The sequence below is a fragment of the Martes martes genome, assembly GCF_963455335.1.
Source record: "Martes martes genome assembly, chromosome: 2".
NCBI classification, from domain to species: Eukaryota; Metazoa; Chordata; class Mammalia; order Carnivora; family Mustelidae; genus Martes; species Martes martes.
This window is the reverse complement of record NC_137889.1, coordinates 144,456,956-144,481,623: the sequence shown is the minus strand read 5'-3', so window position 1 is coordinate 144,481,623 and position 24,668 is coordinate 144,456,956. Positions and strand designations below refer to the sequence as shown.

The following is a 24,668-nucleotide window of genomic DNA, read 5'->3' as shown; positions in this document are numbered from 1 at the left end:
CCATTGTAGCTATGCTTGCTTACCACATCTCTTCCCTCAAAAGGCAGTACATCACCTGCCTCTTACATGTTCTCTCAACGCATGCATTCCTCTTCCTTGCAGCACTTACTGCTACTGTGACTTTATGTGGATTTGGGTCATGCTTTCAGTTAGTGCCTGCTTCTCACTATAAACTCCATAAGGACAGAAACAAGATCCTTTTGTTTTCACTACTGCCTCCTCAGTGCCTAACACACTGCTGGCATACAGTAGGTATTCAGTAATTACTCATTCCAATCTAGAAGTTCTGTGTTTTCATTTATAATTTTTGGATTTATAGCCAAATCTCATGGCTCTTGACCTTTGAGATCATTCCTGTGAATTCTTTCTGCCCACCCCCCACCTTCCTTATATATCATCTCCAAGTGTTCCCTCCTACCAGCTTCTTCAGAGGGCTGTCCTTGTGTTGGAGTCATTTTGGCAATTTGCAGAGCAAGAAGTGCCTTGGAGTTTACACACCCTTCCAGGTGGTCCTGTAGCCCATGATGGATGGCCTAGGACTGTGAGCCTCCAGCTGACTAGCAATGAGGTATGACATGCCCTCCAGAGCTCTCCATGGGATCATGCTGGGGCTGCGCTTGCCTGATGTCACCTGCCCTCCCTATCCTGCTGGTCTTCCTGGCAGAACTGCTTAATAAATCACTTGCCACTGAACCTTTATCTCAGGGACTGTATCTGGAAAAGCTCAGCTAGGACATGTGTATATCTGAAAGGGTAGAATCATAGATAGAAACTTAGAACTTGAGGGCTGGACAGAGTCCTAGATGTTAACCAGTAAGATTCCCATTACTAATTTCTTCAGACATTTAATTGAATATGTGTCTTGGACTGGGACTGTGATGGGCTCTAGACAGGTAAACTGAGGCCTAGAGAGGGGATATGGATCACAGAGCACATGAGTGGTGGTGACAGGACAAGAATCTGAGTCTCCTGGTTCTTGGGCAAAATACGGTCCTTGGCTCTAGTTCTTCCTCCTCCTTTATGAAACTCTGGTGGCTGTAGGTGGGAGTGGGGCTCTCAGGATTCCTCCCCTGCTTTGCTCTCTCCAAAGGCAAGGCATCGTCCAGGGCACACAGAAACATGAAAGATGAGGGATGTTGCCCATTGGCCCAACTGGACTGTGTTGTCAGAGGCTGGAGTTTTGAGGGCTTCTCTGGCTGGCTTCTCTCTGCCTCCATGGACTCTGGTGATGGCAGGGCTGGGTTTTTATCTTAGCTGAGCTGTAATTTCAGAGGTTTGAGTGTGGAGGGATGGATGTGACCACGGGGGGCCTGGGGGCAGATGTGGCAGTAGACTGTGCATGTCTGGGATGGCTTGAATCCTAAGGAAGCCTAGCATTGTACAGACCACTCATCCTCCACCTTGGACCTTGGGGAGAATCCTTTCTGCCTTCAAGGAATTCCCTCCTTCTTGCTTTCATCTCCTCTTGCTTGCTTTCATCCCCTCCCTTTCACTATCAGAAGATACTGGGACACAATTTTAGAGTGGGGTTCGGGGCAAAGGCTTATTTCAGGCCACCTTTGCTGTCTCTACAGAGGTCAAAAGGAATATTCGTAGCACCAGATGGCTCAGTTCTGTCCAGGCTGTGAGTGGCCAAGACTTCCTAATTGGGGGTTAGATCAAAAGTGTTATAGTATTAAACCAATAATTTTTTCTGGAGTGTCCCCTTTGCTCTTTTCTTCTCAGATCTGTGACAGTGATACAGAGCTGTTACGGGTTCTGAGCAAATGTCTTTTCATGCCATTGTGCCCAGCAGAAAAACAACAACAAAAAAAATCAAGCAAACAAATCCCTTATATTCCAATGAAAGCTATGAGCTTCTTCTCTTGTAGTAATTCACTGCAATCTTCCTTTCAATCCTGACATTTTTTCAACAGAAGGATGGCCTAGCTGTAGTGCAGACGGTGGCTTCCCATGTGCATGTATTTGCAGGAATTCCTACCAAATATGCACTTCCAGTATCCCCTGACTTCTGTGCTCTGCCACAGAGCTGCCCTGCTTCTTGAAAATGATAATGTGGTCAGTGGTTTCTGGAGAGATCACCGCAGTTCTCCAGTCCTGAGCTAATAACAGAGGCATGTCTTCTCTCAACACAGTGATTACCTCTTAGTAGTGGTGGCTGGTGGCCTGGCTAGGAAGAGCCCTGGCAGATGGAGGGGCTGGAGAATGGCAGCCTTGGTAATTGACATGGCTGACGCTGAGTCACGCACACACGAAAAGAGTGGGAGCAGCTGTGGAGGAGGATGTGGAAAGGCCCGCCTGTGGTGCATTTTCATAAACCCAGGTCTGTTTCTGTGGAAACAAGGCAGCATCTTCCGGAACCGTTCTGCACCCACATGAACAGAGACCCATATGAAGGACCGCCTGAGTCAAGGGTCTGGGAGAGGACATGGTTGAGGGCTGGGCCTGGAGCACCTCTGTCATTGAGTTTTCATTGGCTGTCTTCCCCTTCCCTCTGCTCCCACAGATTTGTTTGGTCTTTTCTTCGTAATTATCCTTATATTCTTCTTCCCACTCTGGACAACTTACCTGGGCCAAAGTGCCATTGCAGACTCAACTCATTCTTGATTCCAAACCATTTTAGATGTTTCTGGTTTTTAGTCTTGGTGGGGTCAGCCAACTGTGACTCATGGGCCAAATCTGGAGCGGCTCCTATTTTTGTAAATAAACTTTTGCTGGAATACAGTGATGCCCATTTACTTATGTATTGTATATGGCCCCTCTCACATGACAAAGGCAGAATTGAGTAGTCATAACAGAGACCGTGGGGCTGTGGTGCCTACAGCACCTAGTCTGACCCCTCTCATCTTGTCCTTTGTCTCCCTTCTCCAGCTTCCTGGAGAACAAAAGCCCATTTGATTGTCTCCAGGCCTAGGTCTCAACTACCCTGCCACTTGTCCCAGCCTAGGCTGGTGGGGATGGACCTGGGATGGGAGCTGGCCTATTATTTTTTTTTAGCCAATAACAAAGGGCTGGTCATGGCTGCCTACAGCCCTGAGAAAGGGTCTGAGTCTACATTAAATCTCAGTGGAAAGAGGACCATGACCACTTTTTGCTGCCTGTTCTGGGAGTTCAAAGAGGGAGCCATGTGACACTTGTCATATATTTGTTGTCCTTCATCTGGACATTTCCTTTCATTCCTTTCCTTTCCCTCCCCCTCCTCTTTTATCTCCAGTTCTTTTAATGTATGTTTGCTCAAAAAGAAAACGTTCTGATTTGCTATTACTTTATAGTCATTACTGTATTAGTCAGGAAGGGTCCAAGCCTTGCTGCAGTAACAAACAACCCCCAATTCTCAGTGGTTTAAAACAACAGAGCTCTCTTGGTTGTTCATGCTACAGTACATCCATCCTGGCCTGGCAGTGACCCAGGTCTGTAAGTCAGTGGTGCCTCTTGAGCATTGTCCATGTCAGGGCCAGAGAGAAAGAGGTCAGACCAGAAGTAACATACATACAACTCTGCCTATAACTCGGAATTATAGAGCTCTGCTCAACTACCAGGAGGTCAGGAAATATATTTCTACCACATACTTAGAAAGGAAGGAAAACCAGATATTGCATATCTGTAGTAGCAGAATGATCACCAAACACTGATGATACAGAGATAAATATTAATGAACCACACAGTCTGTGCTCTGGAGCGGAACCACGTCTCAGATGTGACTTACTGAGTTTTTGCTTTAAACCCAACACTCTGTAGTCATCATGACATCTGATCTTCACACCAGCCATGGAAATTGTTCTCGCTTACAGGTGATAAAACTGAGTCCCAGCAAGGCTAAGTGACTTGATTAGAACCACTCAGCCCATAGGTCTTGAAGGCATAAGCTTGATTTCAAAGGAAGACCTCTATCCATGATGCCACAAGGGCTCCCAGTCTCACTGCTCTAGCTCTGGCTTTGGATTCCTGCCTGTGGTGTCCCAGCCACTGGTGGAGCAGAGGGAAAGATCCTCTAGGGAACTCATTGATCATGGTGAGTAAAGGTGAGAGAACCAAAACCTGTCTTGACTCACCTAAATCAGTCCCGTCTGGTACATATGATCATTTTGTTCAGTGTCAGATAAATCACCATAATGCTTCACAAGCAACCTTCATTAAATTCCATTTTTAGAAACCACTTCCTCCCCTCTGTGAGATCTGTTCATGGTTCCCAATTGCCTTCAGGAGAAAGTCTAAATTTCTCTGTTTGGATTTCAAAGTCCTGCTCAGTGGGGCACTCATCCTCCTCAGGGCCCCTCCTCCTTGCTCAGCATGCTCCATCTCCATCCCAGCTTTCAGCCCTCGATGCTTCTTAGATACAGAGGTTCAGGGCAGAGCTGGTATAAGTCTAGAGTAAGCCATTAACATGGGATGGATGGAGAGAGACTGTGAGACCGTGTACGAGGAAGTAAAGTGCACATTTCTTGACTGGGGCAACCAGTGGTCAAAATTCTGAAGACAGTGAAGGGAGTAACAGGTACAGGACATTGATCTCATGAGCTTGCTTTGCCTTTGCCCCATTCTCATGTCCCAAGGAGCCAAGGACCCACCTTTCCTTCCCCTTGTCTCTTGTGTATGTGATCTTTTAGAGAACTAACTGCCTGGAACATAATTCATCATGTCACTCAATAGTTGTTAAACTGATCATGTTAAACTGATTTGATGATGATGATATAGCAATAACTATAGTGATGAAGTTCTAGAATGTAAGTGAGGTCCAGAGCTGACGGCCAAGAAGGAATTCTTAAGACGTCTCTGTTGTGAAAAGGTGATTTATTAAAGCATGGAGACAGGACCCGTGGGCAGGAAGAGATGCTGCCCTGGGGTTATGAGGGGTGGCAGGTTATGTACCATGGAGTTGGGGGGAGGTAAGGGAAAGGGAGGTTTCAATAGAACTTTCATATGCTAAAGAGGACCTACAAGATACTAGAGGCCTTGCCATTGTCAAGGTTATTTTTCCCTTTTAGCAAGCTATTAACATTAAGATAGTTGGGAGATTCCTAAAGAATGTCACATATGTCCCACCCAGGAATGGGGGTGGGGAAAGGTTGCTAGGTGTCAGCCTTTTGCTTTGTCCTTAGCCAGCCTTCTGTTCCTTCAATAGGAGCTGTAGTCAGTATTGCACACCTACTATGTGCTTGTCTCCATGCTAGATCCCTCACCTACATCATCATACTTAATTATCATAACCCCCAGAAGCAGTCATAATACCTCCAGTCTACATATGAGAAAATGGTTTGGAAACTTAAAAAAACCTCTGAAGAACCTGAATCAGTATGTAACCCCACAACTGTCTACTTGCAAAACACAGACCATTTCTTCTGTGCCACTACTTCTCCAAGGACAATATGTTTCCTGTTACTGATGCAAGGAATTTAGGTCAAATACATGAATTTTTAGAGGCCAACTCCCTGGTTGGCATGTAACAGCAAAATTCCTAGAAAGCTTAAATTATGCATCATTGAAGCCATTCCATTAGAAAGTGAAAATGTCAGACACACACCCACCGCTCAGCACATATGCAATCTAGCAGTCATTTCCTTGAAAATAGCATTCTTGTTACAAAGGCATAATGTCGCAGATGAGCTCTACTGCCTACATATGCAGATTAGGTTCTCTATGAGCACTTGAGGAAAGAGGAAAGAGATAGAGCCTGGTCAGGGTGAGTGGTGTGAAGGCAGAGTCAACCTCCTCCCATAGCTCTAGGCAAGTGGCACCAAGGAAAGGGGCCTTATTCATTAGGGCAGCTCAGTCAAGGTGAATATGGGGGTGGCCTTTGGCTTACTCTTCACGGAGCCATTTCCTTCACCTCAGGATGGGGAGCAGCTTCGAGCTGTTCGCGTCACCTCATTCTCTGAACTCACATGCACCTTCAAATCACTATTTTTGTATCTGTTGGATAAATATCTAGAAGTACAATTGCTGGGTCATGAGGTTATTCTATTTTTAACTTTTCAAGGAACATCCATACCCTTTTCCGGAGTGGCTGCACCAGCTTGCATTCCTGCCAGCCGTGTAGGAGGGTTCCCCTTCCTCACATCCTTGCCAACATCAGTCATTTCGTAACTTGTTCATTTTAGCCGTTCTGACAGGTGTGAGGTGGTATCTCGTTGTGGTTTTGATTTGTACTTCCCTGATGTTGAGTGATGCTGAGAATTTTGCATGTGTCTGTTAGCCATCTGTAGGTCTCAGCTTCTTGATCTATTAAGTGGGTATAGTAATTATAATCTACTTAATTGGATTGTTGCTGAGATTAAATAAATACATGTAAAGTGCTCAGGACAATGAGCAAGCACTCAATGAATATTAGTTTTTTACCGTCACCATCATCTCAGAGCAGTAAGTTCATTGTGAGATGAGCGCTCACTTTGCAGTTGAATGCCCACTCTTTCATTGATTAACTGTGTGACCTTAGGCAACTCATTCATGCTCTCTAGATCTCTGTTTCCTCAATCAATGCTCTCTAGATCTCTGTTTCCTCAATCAATGCGTATTGATCTAGGACTTTCTAAATGTCAGGTACATTGCTAAGCACTTCCCATGTATTATCCGTCAGCTTCCAACAATACCATGAGATAGATTACAGATCCGCTTTTACAGGTATGCAGACAGGTTCAGAGAAGCAACGTAAATTGTTCTGTATCACAGTCAGTAAGTGGTGGTTCAAGGTTTGAGCCCAAGTGTTTCTGTTTCCAAAGCCCATGCTCTTCACCAACACAGCAGAGCAGTCCCGAGGTCTGAGGGTTCTTGAACAGTCTGAACAAGACCTGACATTGTCAAACCCCTATTATAGGTAGAAACTGTGGTGGGTATTCAAACATGGGAGTAGAAGCTTTTGTCATTATTGTTATCAGCTGCTGTTCCTCCTCCTCCTCCTCCTCCTCCTCTTCTGCATCATCAGGCTTTCCCTAGGATGCCCTTGACCCACTGTGCATACCTTGCACCTCCTCATGGTGTGCAACAACCTGGACCCTGTGTTCTGCAGCCTTCTCACCCTGGCTTATGCTGTTCTTTCCACTCCTCCATCTTTGCACATTCACAACTCAGCCAACCCTTCATCCAGATCACAAATACTTCATTTCCATGAAGCCTGTACTTGTCCTGCCCTTGCCTCAAACTAAGCCTGAAGTACAACACTCTTGCATCCTTAATGGTGTGTGTTATGAACTCCCCTTGTGGGCTTATTGATTTACCAGTCATGCCCTGACTAGACCTCAGTCTTCATGAAGGCAGGGACCAGGTGTGGAGTTCACTGTCATGGAGTTTACCAGCCCAGTTGGAAGATGAGAGGCATTCAACAGTAGATCAATGGACATTTAATACATTCTTATATCTGTTCCTTGGAACACTGTTGTACCATGGTGTGCAAAAGTGTATTCTACCCAGTGGTTTTCCTGGTCAAGCAAGTTTTAGAAGTACATCTTACATCCCCATTCCTGAAGAGCCATATAAATAGTGACATGCCAAAGGCTCTGAGAAGTCCTGCCGTAAAGAAATCCATTTTCATTTTCCAACCCTAGGAAACTTATTTACCCATTAATCTCCTTTCCACAAATGACCATTATTTTTCAGACCTCTTCCCTGTGTATGTTTTAAGAAATTAAGAAGATAAGGCTTTTCTTGTCCAGTGTCAATGGAGAATATTTGTAATTCTGGTTGCGCAAGAATGAGAGAGAGCTTCCTTCAATTTCAGCTTTCTGGAAATAGGTCCACCCCATGGAAAGATAAGCTTCGGTGCCCACCAGAAGTGGCCTAGTCAATAGTGGGATGACCAGAAGAATTACCTCTCTTTTAGTGACAGAGCTCAAACCACAGGAGGTCACCAGGAGGGACCAGAGAGAAGCAGGAGACCTTGTGTCACTGGCTTGTGGGGCTCAGTTAGGGGAAGGAGGGAGATGGAGATTGACAGCTGCGATTCCCTGATAGACATTTTGTTTGTTTTGGGAAAGAGAGACTGTCAGATGCAGAGCATTTCCTACTTGCCAGGCTTCTCTTGTGTTAATTCACTTACTCTGTATAATGGTCCCACAAGGTAGGCGTCATCCCCTTCCAGGAGAAATAAACAAAAACAAATGAACAAACAATCTTGTGTCACAATTTAAAATGCAAGTTACACACAACTGATAAATTATTGAGCACTACATCTGAAACTAATGATGTTCTTTATGTTGGCTCATTGAATTTAAATTAAAAAAAGAAAAGAAAAAAATGCAAGTTCTGTTATTTGGAAAGTCAATAAACTTGCGTTTTAAAGTAGTGAATCAAGCAAGCTCTAAAATGATCAAGTGGCACGTCTCCCTGATTTCATTTTTAGTTCAGTGAATGGGGCTTTCAAAGTTCATCTCATAATCCCCCAGTTATTTGGCATCTGCCATATTCTTTCTTCTTTCTGACAGCCTTGGAGGTTAATATTACTACTCCCTTTTACCAATGCAGAAACTGAAGCTAAGAAGGCTGTGATAATTCATCCAGCACCCATGCAACGGAAGATTGCTTGGCTCCTGCTGGGTGTTGGATGGTGTAAAGAGTATGCTGTAGGATGAGCTTATTTAAAGTATTAGCTTCTAGTCTTTGTTGTGCATATACAGGTATGAAGAACTGTTCTGACATGCTATGGGCTCTGACTCCGTGTTTGTGCCCCTCCGACATCCAAATGTTCAGACCTTACCCCCAGTAGGATGGTGTTTGAAGTTGGGGCTTCAGGGAGGTAATTAGGTCATAAGGGTGGGGCCCTTGTGAATGAGATTCATGCCCTTATAAAAGAGTCCCCAGTAAGTTCCCTCACCCTTTACATCATGTGGGGACACAGTGAGAAGACAGCTATCTATGAACCACAAAGCAGACACTCACCAGACACTGAATCTGCTGGCAGCTTGATCTCGGACTTCAGCCTCTAGACCTGAAAGCATCTTAAAACATTTCGTTTAAGCCTCCCTGCCCCTCACACTGCGTCTATGGTATTTTGTTATAGCAGCTCCAACAAAGAAGCAATGTTTTATATAGGTCATCATTTTTAATCCTCACAGTTAGTAGGCACAAAGATGGGATTAGTGTTGACATTTAACAGATGGGGAAACTGAGGCATGAGAATCAGAAAAACTTGTCCAAGGAGGACCTGGCTACCAGTGGCAGACCAGGATCCAGACCCAGGCATTCAGGGTTAGGTGCCCAAGCAACGCTCAGATGTGAAATCTCACAAAACAAATGTTCCTTCCCTACAGCCTGTGGCCTTGCTGTCAGCCTTATTAAAAAGAGCCCTCAGGACATGATTCACAATTTTCTACTCTGCAGTGATGATGGAGATGGCATGAAGGGTACAAAGATGTAGGTGAACCCCAACCCCCTCCCCACAGTCCCTCTGAAGAAGCCCCACACTGGTTGCTTAATCAAAGTTAACGGGCTCCCGAAGTCAGAACGCCCATCCTGTGATTTAATCCAAACTTTACAATTTTGTTATCTTAGTAAAGGCCACTAGGCGATTCCTCCCACATTTGTTACCATCCCCTAAAACATGATATAATTGGAAGCTGCTGTGCTGGGCTGAGGGTAGGATGACATTTTATGCACATTCAATGTGGCCATAAATGTCATATTTGCACTAGCTTGGAGCTGCTTGTTGTAAGGATAAAATGTTCATGAGTGATGAGTAGACCCACTAGAGATCTTGGTGAATCAAAGGAAAGCAGTTCTTGGTGACCCAGGCAGAGAGAAGTGAATTATTGCAGGCAGAAAGTCGCCATGGTTCTCTTAAAAGCAAGTGCTTTCTTCTCTTTGCTCTTTCTTATTCAGTCTCTACGGAATATTTTCTCTCCATCATCCTGCTCTGTCAGTCAGATAAAACCTGATCACTATTCATTCATTCATTCATTAAATATATGTAATTTAAAAGCTATTATATGTTAGCACCTCTGTCTTCAGATACTTCATGTCCATTATTTTGTTTTGTTTTGATTTACTTCTAAGGCTCATCCTTGATGTCCTCCCCTCCCTCCCTCTCCTACCCCTTTCTGCACCAGAAAATCCTACTGGCTCTGACAGCTTATTATTCCCCCACTGTTACCAAGCCACCCTCACACCTGTCCTGGGTCATGGTGGAAGCCAACTAATGATCTTTAGCTTCCATGCTTGCCCCCTGCATCTATTCTCCACAGAGCCACCAAGATGAGCTTCAAAAAAAGCCTAAATCAGATCATGTCATCCTGGTTCAAAACCACCCAAAATAAAACCACCCAAATTCCTTTCTGTTAGGATTTAAGTCTAATACATAATACTACTGCCTCCTTTTTGCCTGCCCTGTCTTAGAACTAATTCAGAAATGAACCCAGAAGTGAGACAGGTAGAGATCCAAGTATCACGTTGATTACTGAAGAGGGGTTTTTTTTTCATTTTTTTAAAAATTAAATTTAATTTTTTTCAGTGTTCCAAGATTCAGTGTTTTTTGAAGAATATATATATAGCTGGTGTCTGCTCAGTAAGTGGGCTTCTACAACTCCCCTAAGCTCCACTTTCTCTCCTTTCATAGAAGCCTGCCTCATTAACATCACAAGGCTGCCTTCTCAGGAAAACCTTCACTGTCTCCTTTCAGACTGCAGCCCTCCCATCTATGTTCATGCCGTTTGCTCATTTTTAACAAGATTGCCTATTTCCTTATTGATTTATGAGGGGGGTTATATATGTTGAATATCTTCTTAAAATGTGTTATGGTGACTTTTGAAAAATTGCTTTTAGTTCTAATGGAATTAAATTACCAATATTTCCTTTTTAAAGTTAACATATTTTATGTCTGCTTTGAAAAATGTTTCCCAATCTCAGGGTCCTAATGAGATTTCCTTATATTTTCTTCTGACACTTTGACGTTGGGCTTTTCCTATTTGATTCTTCAAGCCAAGAGGTTTCAGCATATGGTGTCAGGTGTTGATTTTGGCTATAATGGTATTTAGGTCCATTGTTACTTTGTTCCTTACAGAGAACCCTCAATTGCCACTTTGTTTGTAATAGTTCCTTATGGATAGAATGTCTCCCTTTTTCCCAGTGACCTGCAGTGTGTATATAATTTCCTTGTATCTATAAGATTGTATCTGGGTTGTCTCTTCTGTTCCTGTGGTCTGTTTATTCCATCCTGTACCTCAGTCACACTGTATGAATTATTACAACTTGATAATAATGCAAGAAAATTATGAAATTATGTCTTTTGTGATTCCATGAGATAAAGACTATAGCTTGGGTTCTTTGGCATTTATTTTTAGTCTTTTGCTTATGCACTTTTTATACATCCTGTATATACAGATGTGAATTTTCATTTTTTCTTAACATTTGAATTTTCATTTTTCCTTATGTTTTGCCACATATTGGCAAATGCTCCAAATTTATGTTTTTATTATGAGAAAGATGTGAACAAGCATTCAAGTTTTAAGAAGAAGCAAGATAGTATTTTTATCTAGGGAGACTGCGTCTCTAAAGACTTAGTTACATAGTTGTTTTCTTAATGGCATATGAACTGTAACAATTCAAGGAAAGCTTGGGTCATACATTCAGAAGCATGACATGAAGGCATATGGAAATGATAGTTGCATTCATGTCTGAGCAACATCTTTCAAGTCCTTTAGGTGAAAGCAAACCATGGCTTGTATGGGATCGTTACTGAACTATTTATTTCAGGAACAAACAATGACACAACTCCCTTCAGCAGTGGATTAGTGTTTCAACCGGGTTCCAAGTCAAAAGGGAACCATCATGGAAGCTGTATGGGCAATGATGTGAACTGTGATTTCTAAACCAGGAATTGATGTGTTGGTTGTTATTGGGGGAAGCTTGAAGATTTCAGTTACTACAGTCAGATTTTACAATTTTCCCTAATTTGACTGCAGGACTTCTAACATCATTTCATCTCCAAATGATTATCTATTCAGTCAGCTCCCAACTAGGAGACAAAGTATAAACTTGGAGAACCTTTCATGTGGGAACATGTTCCTTTTAATTTCTGGGGTTTCTAGGAGAGGCAGCGTCTCCCTTTTAGGTCTCCTGGAGACAGGGCTTCCTAGTTCTGTCAAATAGTTTCCTACTTGGATTTAATTGGATTTTTATTTATAACCATTTATACAATCTCATTGCTTGGTTTCTCCTGAGGTAGGTTGGGCGAGTGTTGATGTTTTTGTGATATTTATTCAACATTAGATATTGTTTTAACTCAAACAACTTTAAGCTTTGTTACACTCCTTGAAACCTTCAGAACATAATTGTGGTGTCTCTGAGAGTCTTCAGAGTCTTAGAGATGCTGGAAACTCAGAAAGCAACTTCTCTTACCTAGCTCAGGAATCTCTTCTCCAGCGTTCAAGCCAACATTTATTGAGAGCTAGCACTAAGCCAAAAAATGGACCTGTATAATTAGGTGCCTTTTGTGCCCTGCTCACTTCCTGAAGTGCATTGTGTTATGGAGTTTCCCTAATTGTGAGAAAATACCTCCTGTTCCTTATCCAAACTTAGCCTGCAAAAGCCATATACTGGTTCTGGTCTTGCCTTTTGTGGTTGCACAGTCTGAGTCTCGCTTACTGGATTGTGAGCACCTTCATATTACAGACCCAGTTCTCAAACTTTATGTGCACCAGAGTCATCCAGAGGCTTTGTTGAAGCTGCTGGCTCTCACCTCAGGTGTTCTGATTCCATGTCTGCGATGGGACCAGAGAATTTGCTTTCCTAAAAAGCCTCCAGGAGATGTTAATGCTGGTGGTCTGGGGACCACACTTGGAGAACTTCTCTTAGAAAGAGCATCCCCTTTCCTAGATGCTAAGCATCTTATTAACTGTCAAGGATAAGCAATGAACAGAACAGGTACAGACAGTCCTTACACTCATGGAGCTTAAGGTCCAGTGAGATTTATTGGAAATACAAACAGTAAGGTGAGGTATATAATATGACAGAGAAAGTTCTGAGACTCTGAGAATATAAAATAGGGAAATTTATCTAATCTAAAGATCAGAGTCAGAGAAGCCTCCTTCTAGAAGTGATTTTTGAGCCATGACCTGAAAAATAGGTTGGAATTTCTAAAACTGAAAAGAAGATGATGGGACAGGAGAAAGAGTTCTCATGAGAGAGCACAGCATGGGTAAAGGTGGACAGCACCATCCATGCAAGACTTATAGACAGCCAGTGCCATGGACACGAGAAAGGAAGGGGAGGGTTGCAGGAGTCAGAGATGCTTTCTGAACTAGTTTGAAAGATTTATTTTTATTCCAAGGTAAATGAAAGAGGAAGTCATTAAAATGCCATTGGGTTTTAAACCAGGTGAAGTGGGTATGATTTTCTTCTAATTTGTAAAATCAAGTCTTATTTGGCACTCTTCCCAGTACCTGGTATAGGTGCACAGAGAAGCTTATATGTTTTTTGCTTTGGGTATTGAGAATAATCCAGAAATATTAGTTCCCTTAAGGTGATGGATGCATGCATGTGTGTGTGTGTGTGTGCGCACGCACATGTGTGCGCAGTTGCCTGTGTGCATGCATGTTGAACATTGTAGCTTTGCAGGACATCCCTGTCTATGTGCATGCCAGCGACATAGTAAATAAATAACTTACATGTAACAAACCCAGTCTGTGTTGTAGTGAGAACTGCTAATGCTCAGGTTCCCTGAAGCTGATTGCATTATCCTGTGATTAACACCATGGCTCTGGCGCCCTTAAGCACTCACTAATTCAAATTATAGGGGACATGGTTTTGCATTCTTTCAGATTTAAAGGCAAGATGATGATTGACTGGTGTAATTTAAGGTTCACAACAATATTGCTGACCTACAAAACAGAGATATTTTTTTATTCTCTCTTGCCAGGAGGTCATTCTGCATTTTATGAGAAGGAAATGGTGGGGTGCAGTGAAGGTCATGGGGCAGTGGGGATGGAAGTATTTAAGAAGGTGGCACTGACTGTAGATTTTGCTATTGAAGTGATACAGGAATGCTAGTCCCTTTCTACCTCATTAGTGTGTTTAGAAGAGCAATGAAACTTGGAAAGAAAGAATGTGCAAATGTGTTTAGGGCATTGTTTAACATATGGCTTTAATTACAGGATTTGGCCCTTGTACTTACGGGGAGTTTCTTAGGTTAGGACAGATATCACAGGCATACTGTGTGGCATCTGAATTATGGTTTTAATAATTTGGAGAAAATAAGATCTCATCAACATTTGGGCTTGTCTTTTAATCAGTGGTTGGGCTTGGAGAAGAGCATTTGCCATAGCCTCCAAATAGAGTAGATGGATGACTTGAGGGCTGGTCCTACAGGTAAGGAAGATGGAGGGAGCTAGAGTGTCAGTGTCAGTTAGCCCTGGATTTGAAAATTAGCCTACTGAGCCTCCATCTTCACATTTGAAAAACAAGGATAGTACTACCAACCTCACAGAATTTTAAGACATAATGAAATTTTTTTTATTGTGTTATGTTAATCGCCATATAATACATCATTAGTTTTTGATACAGTGTTCCAAGATTCATTGTTTACATTTAACATCCAGTGCTCCATGCAATACGTGCCCTCCTTAATACCCATCACCCAGCTAACCCATCTCCCCATCCCCTCCCCTCTAAAACCCTCAGTTTCCCGGAGTCCACAGTCTCTCATGGTTCCTCTCCCCCTCCAATATCCCCCCTTCGCTTTTCCTTTCCTTCTCCTAATGTCCTCCATGTTATTCCTTATGCTCCACAAGTAAGTAAAACCATATGATAATAGACTTTCTCTGCTTAACTTATTTCACTCAGCATAATCTCCTCCAGTCCCATCCACGTTTATGCAAAAGGTGGGTAGTCATCCTTTTTGATGACTGAGTAATATTCCATTGTATATATGGACCACATCTTCTTTATCCATTTATAAGACATAATGAAATTTATATATCTGAGGAGATCTGGGGTCTTCTAAGGATCCTTCTTAAATGGAAGTTATTATTATTATTACTATTATTTTGTTGTTAATTGTTCCCCTGTGATGTATTAGTGGGTCAGTTGCCTTGTTTGGGGCTCTGTAAACTGCTTAAATCTCTATGACTGTCCTTTTTTTATTATTTTAATTCCAGCATAGTTAACATACAGTGTAATATTAGTTTCAGGCATAGAATATAGTGATTCAGCACTTCCATACAACACCCAATACTCATCACAAGTACACTCTTTAATCCCCATCACCTATGCCCCTTCTCCCCACCTTCCCTCTGTAACTACCAGTGTGTTCTCTAAAGTTAAGAGTTTCTTGGCTTCTCTGTATATGTAGTTTTCCTTTGCTCTATATGACTATTCTTTAAGACCTAACTCCAGAGATTATATGGAGACACTTTGGCTGCATTCTGTTAGTTAACCCAAGCCACTGGGCCAGCCCATACTCAAAGGAAGAGTAAATGGATTACATCTCTTGATGGGAGCAGTGACAAGAATTTTGTGTCCATCTTTAATTCACCAAGCTGATTTGTACTTTTTAAAAGATTGTTCTGGTTGCCATGTGGAGGACGGATAGGAATGAGAAAGCAAGCAGCCTATTTAGGAGGCTTTCGTAAAAGATACCATCTTGGATTAGGTGTGTAATAAATATATTGAGAATAAATGGATTTGAGATACATTTTGAATGTAGAAGCAGATAAGGGAGTCAGTCTCTAGGTTAAGAACTAAAGAGGGCATGTGCTCACACTGGGTGTTATATGTCAGAGATGAATCACTAATTCTACTTTTGAGACTAATACTACAACCATATGTTAACAAACTAAAATTTAAATAAAAACTTGAGGGCATGTGTTGTGATGAGAACTGGGTGTTCTATGCAACTAATGAATCATTGAACACTACATCAAAAACTAGTGATGTACTATATGTTGCTAACTGAACTTAATAATAAAAAAAGTAAAGATTACCTTTACTGGGAAAAAATTTAATAAAAACTCGAGATATATAAAAATAAATTACTTTTTCAAAGGTAGAAAAAGAGAGAGAGAACGAACGAACTACAAAGGCCAATCTACGGGATGTGAGGGATTCCTAATGATTGAGAGTCCTAAAGAGAAGGTAGTATTAACCCCAGAACCCTCTTTCAGTATTCAGAAACTCAAAGCCAAGAGGCTCCCTGGGAACTGTCCAGCGTCCTGAAGTGCTCCCTGGGTTGTTCATCCATCCTGTGGCCTCCAGCTTTGTGCCAGGCACTATGATCAGCTTTGGGAGTATAAGGACCCATAAGACATGAAAGGACATGGTTCCCACTCTTAGTAAGCTCACGGTTCTTTTGTGATGATTCACAAGTATGCAGAATTCCCAGGATGGTATGATGAGTAACTGAGATAGAGTATAGGAAAGGGACACCTACGTCACCGTGCTGAGTTCAGATAAGGCTTTCTGGTGAAGCTGTCTGAGCTGACTACTGAACTCTTCACATTCTTCTACCTCAAAATCCTTTAGTCTATCTTGAAGTTAAGTGGCTCTTTTAAATGTGCATGATTTTGTGGTGATATGGAAAGTTGCCACTGCTTTATTTAGACCCTCCAAATGCTGGCACACTCCATTATGCAATATTTAAAAATCACATTTATTAAATTGCACTACTAAACTCATCAGTAACATCTTTGAGTATTGGAAAGCTTTCAAATTCATGTGATAGACACGAGTTTCTCAAAAGTCTAATTTTTACTAGAAAACCCAAATTTTATCATTGGCAACAAATATAGTCAAATATTTTTTTTTTCCTGAAATGACAGGTTTGCTTCATTCATCTTCAGTTTTTTTTTATTATGTTATGCTAGTCATCATACAGTATTGTAAGTAAATTAATCTCTGAAGTAAAAATGGTATCCCTTGGAAAAAAAATCTAGTTCAGCTTACAGTTTAGTTGCAGAAGTGTTCTGTTTTGTTTTTTCTGGAAGAGAAGTGTTTTATACATACTTTCTGTCACACAGAATATTTAGAAGACATATTCAAAGATATACATTTAATAAAGTTAATATTTTCCCCGGCTTTATCAAAGCATTCTCAAGTGAAATTGGCTTTTATTTATGAGTGTGTGGCAGTGAGAAACACAGCGAGGACTGGTACAGTTTGGTGCCATTTCTTCCTTTGTGCAAAGGTGCCATCTGTTTTACCCATCATTACATTTGTACTGTCACTGAGAACACATTCCAAGATTCAAAAGTTTTTCAGTGCTTCCAGCATCTCAGGACCACTGTTGGCGAGGTATTTATATCAAAGATTTTCTTGGAGGACTAGTTGGTGTTGATACCAGAGAAGATAAGCAACACTGCAAGTCCAGCCATGTCTGTAGATCCATCCATTTGCAAGACAGAAATAAAATCCTACTGTTAACTGGTTGACTCAGTCTTCATGTTTGCAACAAAATCTTTAATTCAGAGGCTTACTGCATTGTTAGAAACTGGAAATGCTGTCACTTTCCATCCAGCAGGTGTTCAGTAATGTCAAGAGCTTAAGGCTCTGTTACTCTCTGAGCTCTCATTTGTGTTTCCCCAACCGATGAAATATGATAACTTATTCTGAAACATGCTTCTGTAGCTTTTTTGTTTATAGTTTAGAAAACTATATTGAACAATTTTTTTGGATTTTTAAAGAACTTGTTTTATCTCAGCTTAAAACACTTAATTCCTTTTTCTTTAAACTCTGTCATCGGTATCAAAGAAAAAATAGTAACTTCCCCATGGAGAGATCTGACAAACAACACCTCACCCATGTGTTCAAAGTCAACATTACTAGCAATGAGATCTCTCAACATTGTGCGCCCCCTTTCATGATGCACCAAGAAAGAACAACATCATTTCTACAGGCCTCTTGCCAAAAATGGATCACCTCAGTGTAAACATAAGAACACATCACCCAACCCCCAACGAAGGCATAGTCTACAAAATTATTAGCCAATTGCTTCAAAAGATGATGAGACTTCAGGAATTACTAAAGAACTGTCCCAGATTGGAGGAGACAAAAACAACGTGTGATCATAGTTGAGATCCTGGACCAGAAGAAGGACATGAGTTGTGGAAAGCCATCAACATTCAAATAAGTCTATAGATAGCTAGTAATATTGTATTTAGATGATGAGTACAAGGGAGGTCTGTATACTCTTTGTAACTTTTCTGTAAATCTAACTTCAAAATAAAATGCATTATTCTTAAAAAAAAAAACAAAACTCTGAATGATTGTTCTGTAATAATGCCATCACTTGACTGGCACCATAATACTATTCTCAAAAACCCCATTCCATGAAACACAATAAAATAAATGGTTGACATCCATGAAGTTGAGGGAGAGAAAGTAGTTTTGTTTGTTTTTAATTGTAATTCTTTTTGCATTCTTACCTCATTCCTTTGCTGTAGATTCTTTCCTCTATGAGTCAGAGTTCTCTGGAATGACATTTTCATCTTTTTCAGTGTCTTCAGACATAGATGATTCAGCTAGCGATTGAGGGGGTGAGTAGTCTAAACTTTTCCAAGCAATTATTTATCCTTAAACATAAGAAAAATATAAGCTGACCCTTGTACAACACAGGTTTGAACTGCGTGATTTTTTTACAGCACAGTCCTATAAATGTATTTTATCTTCTTTACACATTTCTTAACATTTTCTTTTTTCTAGCTTACTTTGTTGAAGGAATTCTGTATAAATACATATAACATGCAGAATATGTGTTAACCAACTGTTTATGTTATCAGTAAGTCTTCCAGTCAACAGTTAGCTATTAATAGTTAAGCTTTGGGGAGTCAAAAGTTACACACGAATTTTCAACTGTTCAGGGTTTGGCACCCTAAACTCTGCATTGTTCAAGGGTCAACTCTATTATAAATTAATGTTCATTTATTTTAAAGTAAAATATTACAAAGTTATAAAATAACAATAGTTACAGATAAGGTTTACAATTTTATATTTTTTATTTTCTAGAAATTATTTAGAAAACTCATAAGGGACTCTTAATCTCAGGAAATAAACTGAGGGTTGCTGGAAGGAAGAGGGGTATGAGGGATGGAGTAGCTGGATTATGGACATTGGGAAGGGTGTGTGCTATGGTGAGTGCTATGAATTGTGTAAGATTGATGATTCACAGACCTGTATCCCTGAAGCAAATAATATATTATGTGTTAATAAAATTTACAAAAAATTATTTTCTAAGTACTATTACAAAACAGGACAACAAAGTATAGTTTTTATGTTTCCACGTGTAAGGGAAACTTCAGGATTTCAAATAAATAATTTATTGTATGATGATGACGTTACAGATAAAAGCAGGTATACCCAAAGATGGTTAGTAAGAACATAGTAGAAATTTTAAGAACAAACTGAGATCATCTCTGAGAAGGACCTTATTTATATCTCAAGCCTACGACCTTAGAAAGTTCTAGAAAACATGAGAATATACAAGGACACATTTATTTTGAATTGGCATGATTCATGTCACATAGCCTCTGGAAAACTCTACCATATACTCATGAGAGTATGAAAGTTTTATAAAGTCTTATGAAAATAGTTTTGGCCTGTACAGACCCTGAGAGGGTCTTGGAGGACCACACTTTGAGAATGGCTGCTGCAGAATTTTGAGTGCTCATTTGGGATAGCAAAATTGTGTTAAAGAGCATCTGTGCACATGGACAGGTATAAAACACTGAGTACAGCTTCCAGGACACAGCACTCAAGAAACATGAGTTGCTGTTGTTACAGAGGATAGATAAAGCCACAGAGAACTTTCCTATGAGATTACTTGACAATAAGAAAAGTAGTCAGAATGCAACCTTCTGTATGCCCAGTGTTTAAGGAATTGATGAGCAAGAAGTTTCTGGAATGGTGGAGGTGGAAGACACTGGGAAAGAGGGTTTGGCTATCACAATGATGGATGGAAAACTGCCAACAGACCTATATAGAGTCTATGGAAAAGGATATAAAAATAATTTTGGAGATAGAGAACAAAAAGCAGGAGGTAATCAACAAGCTCACCGATGTAGGTACAATTTTCCAGGTCCTCCAGAGTTCCCTGTGGGGCATATGTCAATGAGCACACTTGCCAGAGGGAGGACCCACCACACGTGAGAAACTCTACTCTCTCTTACAAGGATTTGATACCCTTCTCATACCCCTCATCACACTTTTGATTACTTGTTTCATTTGTGCCTTTCTGAGTTTCAAGAGCTGAAAAACTCAAAAATGACTTCTTTCTTGCCCGAGCTGCCTTGCCCCACATCCAGTAGACACTCAATAAATATTGATTGATCAAGTGAATGGATGGCTGTGACCTTAGGAAGAGTAGTCCTTGATGGAATGCCTGGGGGGTGGAGAAGAGAAGACGGATTACAAAGGACTGTACAGATGGTCAGGGGAGAAGCAGAGGAAAGGAGTGCAAACAAATCTTTAAAGAACCGTGACTGGGAATAATAGGAGGGAGACAAATCAATAGTCTCATGAGGATCCAGGGACAAGAGAGGATTCTTTTAGAGGTGGGGGACTAGCAGAATTATATTCTGAGACAAAAGAGCAAAGAGAGAGAGTGAGAGAGAGGGAGAGGAGATGAAGATACAAGGGAGAAGGAGTCCCCTACTAAGGTTGGTAAGAATTCATTCATTCATTCATTCAACAAATATTAACTGAGTGCCTGCTCTGTGACAGGTCTTGTGCCGATCGCTTGAGATGGAATGGTGAAGGATAGAAATGTGCCCCTGTTGTGCAAGAATTTGGAGGTGAGATAGACTTGGTTCTAACTTACACTAGTGAGTAGCTTTGGGCAAGAAGCTCAATCTCTGTAAACTTCAGATTCCTCGTGTATAAAATGAATGCTTTACTACCTGCTGTGTGAGGTTGTTGTGCAAAGTGCTGTGTACAGTGCTTGGCATGCAGCCGGTGCGGTGTGGCATAGCCTAGTGCTCACGAGCCTGTTCTCTGGAACTTGAGTACCTGATTTAGAATCCCAGGTCTACCATTATTGCTTGCATGATCTAAGCTAAGGTACTTAATCTCTTTGTGGTTTTCTAACCTTGGAAAGGGAACAGCAACAGTGTGTCCCTTCTTTGTGCTACGGTGAGATAGAATGAGGTCCTCTGAAGCAGGTGTTTAGAACAGTGCTAGACAGGGACTGGGCACTCTTAAGTAGCAGCTCTTGTTCTCATGCCTTCCCTTCCCCTTTCGGAGGTTTTACTGTAACATTCTTCTGGACCATTCATAGGATAGTAACAATTATGCAATATGAATGTAGAAAAAGAATATTGTCTTCCTTCTTTAGACTGTTCATCCTAGACTGCATGTCAAACAACCTAGTAGATTTATCTTGTCCACATGAGAAGGAGTAAAGATACATAGCAGGTTATACATTAGCTAGAGAGGTCAGAAGTCTGCCTACACTTGAAAAGTTGGCATCATAATTTAATAAATCCAAGTTATAACACAACATGTTCTTTTTACTGGTTAAAGTATTTGTCATTGTGGAAGAGAGTCTGTTAAGAACAGCCTGCTCCCGTCTTGTTTTGCTAAAAATAGAATCTACAATTTGAACCTTTGAACCCAACAGCACTTCAGATCCTTAACAAGACTAATAACATCAGGTCCTGGTTATAACTTCCTCCTCCTGAAAGTGAGTCTATAGAAGTGAGGACAGAGAAGCAGCTGGACACAGAGAGAGGGCTGTTGGCAGGCAGACCTGGGCTGGAGTCCTGTCCCTGTCACACAAAGCTCTTCAAGCCAGCAGGGAGAACTGAGCATCCAACAGGACCCTGGGGAGGTCAAGAGGAAGAGACAGAGCAGAAGGCTCCAGGGACACAGGGAAGCCGTTGGGTGACTGTGGGAGCATCTGCAGTCTTACTGGTGGTTGATTGTGGTACATTGGTGGACAAAGTCACCTTTCAGGGCACACTTGTTTGTACTGGGGAAGTTCTGATTCTCAAAATCTCACCTTTGCTCTCAGCTGTCCCCCTTGTTCACTCCCCTGAACCTCATGCCTCTTCCACCTGGCATTCTCTCAGATAGTGTAAAGACCTACATTAGAATCTCCTCACCTAGTCTCCCCTTTTCCTGCATGAGTAGCCTTTGTTCTTTCTTTGAAACTGTTTAGCTTTGGGGGTGCCTGGGTGGCACAGTCAGTTAAGCCTCCAACTCTTGGTTTGGGCTCAGGTCATGATCTCAGGAATGAGCCCTGTATTGGAATCCACAGTCAATGAGGAGTCGGCTTGAGACTCTCTCTCCCTCTGCCTCTGCCCCTCTCCCTCATGTACACATGCGCGTGCGCACACACATACACACTCTCTCTCTCTCTCTCAAATAAATAAATAAATCTTAAGAAACTTTTTAGCTTTTAGAAGAATTAAATATACACAGAAAAGTGTGCACATGAGTTTATAGCTCAAAGGATTTTCAAAACTGAACATACCTACATAACCAGCACCCAGAACAAGAAACAGAACATATCAGCACCCCCAGGATCCCTTCCAGTCTCTGTCCCACAAAGGTAGCCTCTCTCCTGGCTTGGAACAGCATAGATTGGCTTTGCCTGCATTTGTACTTTATATGAATGGGACCATACAGTAGGTGTGAGCTGTAGATAAAGTACACGCAGCACCACGCCTGGATGGGATGGGGCCAGATCCTTTGTGTGGATTTCTCTGTTTCAACACTGTGTTTTGGGGTTCATCCATATTGTTGTAGGCAGTTGTAGATTACTTGTTCTCATTGCTATGTAGTATTTATTTTTTTAAAATTTTATTTAAAATCAGGTAATTAACATACAGTGTATCATTAGTTTCAGAGGTGGAGTTTAGTGACTCATCAGTTGCATATGACACCCAGTGCTCATTACATCACATGCCCTCCTTAATGCCCAACACCCAGGTACCCCAGCTCCCTACCAACCTCCCCTCCAGCAACCTGAGGGTTGCTATGTAATATTTCACTTTGTGAGTATACCATGATTTATTTATTCATTCTACTGTTGACAAGCCTTTTTGGAGTTATTTTCCGTTTGGGGCTATTACAAATAGTGTGTCGCTATGAACTTTTTGCCACAAGTCTTTTGGTGCCAACATATGCACATTTCTGTTGTGTGTATGCCTTGAAGTAGAGTCACTGGGTGACAGTACACAGGTGGAACGCACTCAGTTCAGGTTAAATAGACACTCTCAAGCAGTTTGCCAAAGCAGCTGGACAATGTCATCTGTTCTTTACACCGTTTGTTACTGACTGTGCTGCAGGAAGCTCTCTGATGAACTTGGTTTATAGGAGGAGAGGGGAATACATAACCAAGAAGAAGAAAATAGATTGTCCAGGAGTTGTTAGGGATGTCCAGCCTGAATTAAGGCCAAATTCTGCAGCCCCCAGAAGGGTGTTATCTGGCCAGGCTTGGTCCTTGACCAGAGCGATGGTATCATCCAGCTGGCTAGCTGGGGTGTCATGCTAGCTCTCAACTGCTCTGCCAGGGGCAGGACACTGTAGCCGATAGCTCCATCAGGACAGAGTCCTGTTCCCCTGCATTAGCAACTAGCCAGAGGTGAATAGGCAGTCGTGCTGGGCAGACAGGCCATTTTCGTCACAGCTCCCATGACATCGGAGAGCCAGGGGGCTCCAGCACTGTAGCACCTGCTTCAGGCTGCCTGGGGGAACTGTTGGGGGCATCCCATGAGGAACTGGATGTGAGAATGCTGCGTGAACAAGGAAAACATCTGCAGATGTTCGTTATTAATGTCCTGCTTCCATGTAATCCATTACTGTGAAGAGTTTTCACACTTGGGAGATTAATAAGAACAAACCCCGCTTCTTCAATGAGTTCTGCAGACCCAGCTGGATTTAATTGTTGGGGAATGAAGGGTGTGCAGATGTTTTCTCTGAGGCCTTACCAGAAATATGAAGACAACAAATCTAGGCTGAGGGAAAAGACATCTTAAAAAGAAAAAAGGAAATGTGTGTGGGATCCAAATGTGAGGTTTAATGAGGGGATTGTGGCTGCGATGAGAAATAGGCAGCAGCACACTTGAACCAAGGATGTGTGATGCCAGAGTCACCTTCTCCCCAGAGGAAGCATGCCAGGGTGAGGTCTGAGCTGTGTGTCCCTACTGCCAGGTGGTGTGTTTGGTGATGTGGGAGATTTAAAGTGAACTTCCTGATCAGGAGCCACTGGACTCCTTCCTGGATGAGATGGAAAGAGAATCAGAGTACCTGGGTCCAAGTCAGAATTAAAGATCTTCCGTCTACACCTACAGATTTCTTTCTCTGGGTGTCAGCTTTCTTGTTGGAAAATGAAAGTTTAATTTACATCTTTTGAGAGGGTCATATGGTTCTTGTCCTTTTATTAATGTGGTATATCCCATTGATTGATTTGCGGATGTTGAACCACCCTTGCAGCCCAGAATAAATCCCACTTGGTCATGGTGAATAATCCTTTTAATGTACTGTTGGATCCTATTAGCTCGTATCTTGGTGAGAATTTTTTGCATCCATGTTCATCAGGGATATTGGTCTGTAATTCTCCTTTTTTAGTGGGGTCTTCTGTCTGGTTTTGGGATCAAGGTAATGCTGGCATCATAGAATGAGTTTGGAAGCTTTCCTTCCATTTCTATTTTTTGAAAGAGTTTCAGAAGAATAGGTATTAATTCTTTTTTTAAATTTAAATTCAATTAGCCAACATGTAGTACATCATTAGTCTCAGATACAGTGTTCAACAATTT

The 24,668-nt window shown here is 41.6% G+C and overlaps 1 protein-coding gene across 1 annotated transcript in view; it reads left to right on the top strand.

Annotated features, from left to right (window-relative positions):
• STK32B (serine/threonine kinase 32B) overlaps window positions 1-24,668 on the top strand; it is a 414,569-nt gene that overhangs the window by 168,408 nt on the left and 221,493 nt on the right. The window lies entirely within an intron of this gene.